General features: G+C 35.1%; 1 non-coding gene across 1 annotated transcript; it reads left to right on the top strand.

Moving 5' to 3' along the window:
- Positions 1-4138: 4138 nt before the first annotated feature.
- Positions 4139-4245, top strand: LOC133807958 (small nucleolar RNA R71). The gene has a single exon (XR_009879836.1). It is a non-coding gene; the product is annotated as a small nucleolar RNA R71 (small nucleolar RNA).
- The last annotated feature ends 776 nt before the right edge of the window (positions 4246-5021 follow it).

Genomic DNA, 5021 nt, shown 5'->3' with positions numbered 1-5021 from the left:
TTTTCATCCAGATGTCTTGAAAATCCTACAAAAATAAAATAAAATAATTAAACATATATAAATAAATAATCAAGTGCATAATCATAGAAGAATGATGAATTAAAAATAGACAAATTCATAACTTATCAAATTCACTCACACTTGACATTTGCTCATCCTCTAGCAAACAAAATAAAAACTAAACACATAAGCAAATAAAAACATAAACAATAGTTTTTTCAAAAGCTTTAGTTGTCTCAAAGATTGATCAACCAAATACGTTATAAGAAAAATTCGAATTCCACATTTCTCAGAATTTCAACTCAATGTCTAGTCACCACTTAAACTCGATCTATTTATGATTATGCACAATTAAACCTACCAAAACACAATCATTTGAATCAATTTATATTTGCCATAATATGTTTTAAAGTCTCTTCTATAATAATATTTTTATGAAAAACATCCACTCCATAGATATTAACCAATTGTTCTCCACTAATATAAACACACATAATCAAGAATCAAAAGGTCTTTAATAGCTTGTAATGTGAGGCTAAGTTTAGAGGTAGATGAAAAATAAATATTTAAGCTTAAATCACACCATAGCCTATAATTTTTTTTTCTATTCCCTAGATCTTCCCACAAATTTCCCATACAATTCAAGAAAATACATAATCTTTCCATTTTTTCTTTCCACATTGATCTTACTATTTCCCCCACACTTATACTTTTGCAATACTTTATTTTTTTTTCTTTTCAATTAAACTCATTGGAAGAAATAGTAGATCATATACTTTCACATTATAATCCAACAAACCAAAACAACTTCCCATTCTTACAATCCATAATCCAACCCACCAAATCATACAATCATATAAAACTATGGTGTAATGGGTCACAAAAAGAATAAAAATTTTATGCTACAAAGGTTTAGATATTGGCTTATAAAAGAAAAAGATTAGTCATTATGGCTCAAAAATGGGAAACTAGGATATTCAATTTCATAGGTAAGCTTGAAAGGCTCAAATGATCCAAAGAACATGCCTTAATCATCTTCCTAATCATGTGTACTTAGGATTTCGCCTCAAACAATTAATCAATGGTTTCTAGAGTGGTCGAGACTATATATAAGTAATAACATGCATAAATATCTCCAAGTATTAGTGAAAAAGTAAATCTAATTGAACACATTATGTTTCAAAATTAAAGATCAAGCTAAAGTAACAACCAGACAAGTGTTAAGCACACAATTCATGCAGAATTCATCAAGTTCCTAGACATATTCTTATCTCAATTAAAAGTTTTATCATTGACAGAAAACTTTCAACATAACCTTGCTTATAACAACCTAAAAAAAAAAAATTTAAAAATGACACTATAAACAACTAAACAACAAAAAAACAACTAAACAACACAAACACAAATAACAACTAAAGAAATGATAAATAAAAATTAAACAGGCAGTTTTCCCTTCCCCCACACTTAATTTATGCATTGTCCTCAAGGCATATACTAAATAAATAATAAAAAAATCAATGAAAAATAAAAATATAATGGAAAGAAAAACTCCCCCAAGTTTGCTTTGTTTAACGTCGTTAGCTCGACTGAATGATGTGGTCATAATTGTTATGGTGGGTCATTTAACAGAACATTCTTCCTCTTGTCCTTATCACTATAATTCAACATATCAAACTGTATAACTTCACCATCAAATTTTATTGTAAGTACCCATGCTTTGACATCCAACTTTCTACTTGTAATCATTTGGACTGGCCTCGTAAATTGAACCTGCACCAAAACATCTTCAACTACCCTTAGGGGATAAGCATTAGTGTGATTAGCCAATAGAATAATAACACTAGTTTCTTTTAGTAACCCTAGATTTAAAGAAGCAAAAATAGAATAAAATATAACATTAATAGATGCTCCTAAATTTATCATACAATGATCAAACCTGGTTTTACCGATAGTGTATGGATCTATAAACATCCCAAGGTCTTGACACATGGATAGCAACTTCCTTTGGAGAATAGTAGAAACATTCTCCCCCACATTTACAAGCTTCAATGTCTCCTTCTTAACTACCTCCATCATAGGTGGATTTAACCTTCTTTGAGCTTCTCTAGAAGTCTTGGATCCATCTTCAAGGAGAATATGGTGCATACACATAGTTGGGCTTATTCCCTTGATATTTTCTATGGTCCACCCTATGACTGTTTTGTATTCCCGAAGTACCCTTATCAAATGATCCTCCTGTACTTGGGTAAGTTGTGTGGTGATAATAACTGGTAATGTCTTCTTTCTCACCCATGTAGACATATTTGAGATGCTCCGGTAGTGGTTTTAATTCAAGCTCGAGTGGTGATTTAACAGATGGTTGAAGTTGCTCATGAGAAATAGGAAACTCTAAGAACGACACTACTTTAGAAACCTCTCCACCACTATTAAGTGCATCCACTGTCTCCTTTACTTCGGTAATCACCTCATCTTCCTTCAAGTCTATTGGTTCCCTCAAAACAACATCTAACTCATCCTCTCCATGTAAATCTAGAATTCTTTGTGACAATCAGTCAAGAATATTAATTGAAGAAATTGAATGAACATCACTTGGATGCCGCATAGCCTCAAAAATATTAAAGTGAATCACCTCACCATCAAACTCCATGGTAAAAGTTCCCTCATGAACATCTATCTTAGTTCTAGCTGTCTTTAAGAATGGCCTTCCCAATAATATTGGTGTAGAACATGGAATTGATTCATCTTCCATATCAAGAATGTAAAAGTCTGCCAAAAAAACCAATTCATTAACTTTTACCAATACATCTTCTACTACTCCCTTTGGATAGGCATTAGAATGATCCGCTAATTGTATGATCACACCCATTTCTTCCAATGGTCCCGAATTCAAAGAGGTATAAATAGAGTACGACATTACATTGATTGAGGCACCCAAATCTAACATACATCTTTCAATCCTTTTATTGCCAATAGTGCAAGGAATAGTGATGGTACTAGGATCCTTACACTTTGGTGGAAGTTTCTTTTGAAGAACTGCTGAGACATTTTCCCCCACACTCACCTTTTCATTCCCTTTTAACTTCCTCTTATTGGTGCATATAACTCCTTTAAAAACATAGAATATTGAGGCACTTGCTTAATGCCATCGAGTAAAGGAATGTTTACCTCAACCTTGCGAAAAGTCTCTAGTATTTCCTGTTCAGCTTCATCTTTCTTGGTCTTTCTCAAACCACTAGGAAATGGAGGAGTAGTAACATAAGTGGGAATAGTGGGTTTAGGTTTGGGTGATGTGGTTGGGGTTTCATCTTTGTCTTGTTGGGTGGATTGAGTAGGAGGTAATGGTGCATCATTTGAACTTGATGGAATAATTGGTGGATCGTAAGTCTTTCCATCTCTTAATGTGATGGCATTAGCATTTTCCCTTGGGTTTCGAATAGGTTGTTAAGGTAATTTTCCTTGATTTTGTGGCTCACATTGACTTAATAAAGTTGAAATTTTACCCATAGTGTTCTCTAAATTTTTAAGGGATGCATGAGCGCCTTGAAGAAGTACTTGAGTTTACATATTAGAGGCTACTAACTGTTTTAGCATATCTGCCATTGATGGTTCTTGAGCTTGTGAGGTAATAGGTTGTTAAGGCTGAGGTATATAGGTTTGTTGTTGCCTTTGTTGATAAGGAAACCATGGTGGTCTAGTAGGAACAGTTTATTGTTGATTCCAATATTGAAGATTAGGATGTTCCTTCCATCCTTCATTATAAGTTATAGCATAAAGGTCATACCTTTGCCTAGGTTTCCCTGGGAATCCCCCCCCCCCCCCCATTGCATTTACATGATCATTGGTATCCTCTTAAAGTGTAGGACATGCATCAATAGGATTCCCCACCAATTGGCATATGCCACAAGGTCTCACTTGCGCCAGCTGTTGTTCTACTTTAGAGTTTGTTTCATTTAATCCCTTAACTGAAACTTCTTGACGAACTCCAAACTGTTGAGAATTAGTTGCCATATTAGAAATTAAGCTCCTAGCTACAACATGAGTCTTGTCCACCAATGCTCCCCTACTTGCTGCATCAATCATGCTCCTGTCCAGTGGAAATAGTCCTTCATAAAAGTATTGGATCAGGAGTTGTTCACTTATTTGGTGGTGGGGGCAGCTAGCACATAACCTCTTAAATCTCTCCCAATACTCATATAATAGCTCCCCAGTCTGTTGACAAATGCCACAGATTTCCTTCCTTATACTACCAACCTTAGATACTGGGAAGTAACACTCCATGAACAATGTCTTCATTTCATTTCAGGTATTAACAATTCCAGGAGGAAGGTAATAGAGCCATTTCTTTGCACCATCCTTCAAAGAAAATGGAAATGCTCTTTGTACGCCCTGATATTCAGCCCGGGTCTTTTATGCAGCTCGAGTATAGCTAGCTAGCTAAGAACAATGCTAAGGGACCCACAAGTTGATATTTCCTCTGTGAAGGCAATGCGACTCCCCAGGTAATAACATGATCTGAGGAATACGAAGCATTAAGGCATGAGCAAAAGATGGCTATCAGATACCGCCTCCTGGGCACGAGCTGGCGTTATGTTCAGGTCGTAGTACTCTGACAATCTGCCATATCCGGGAGTCTTTATAAACCTGGATACGTTATTTAGGAACATGCGTGGTCAAACATTACATATCCGTTACCCCTGAATTCTCAGACACGTAACATAAACGTGCATAATCAAGCATCACATGTCTAATTATGCCAGACGACCCATGATCAATTTTACCTAATGATTAGACGATACCTTAATATATATTGTAATATTCATTATTTGTGCAAGACATGTCACAAATAATGATGGGTATTCACGTGATGACCCCTACACCTATCCTAGGATGGTTCTTCTATAAAGACCAAGACCTGGGATAGAAAAGGTGTGGGTTTTCTCTGTGTAATGCAAATACTCTGTCAAAATATAGAGAGATATACGGTAATAATATCGACTCGTGGACTAAGGGGATTTTAGCCT

This window comes from Humulus lupulus, chromosome X, assembly GCF_963169125.1.
Source record: "Humulus lupulus chromosome X, drHumLupu1.1, whole genome shotgun sequence".
Classification (NCBI taxonomy): domain Eukaryota; kingdom Viridiplantae; phylum Streptophyta; class Magnoliopsida; order Rosales; family Cannabaceae; genus Humulus; species Humulus lupulus.
Note: the sequence above shows the minus strand (reverse complement) of the source record. Positions and strands in the feature narration are given on the sequence as shown.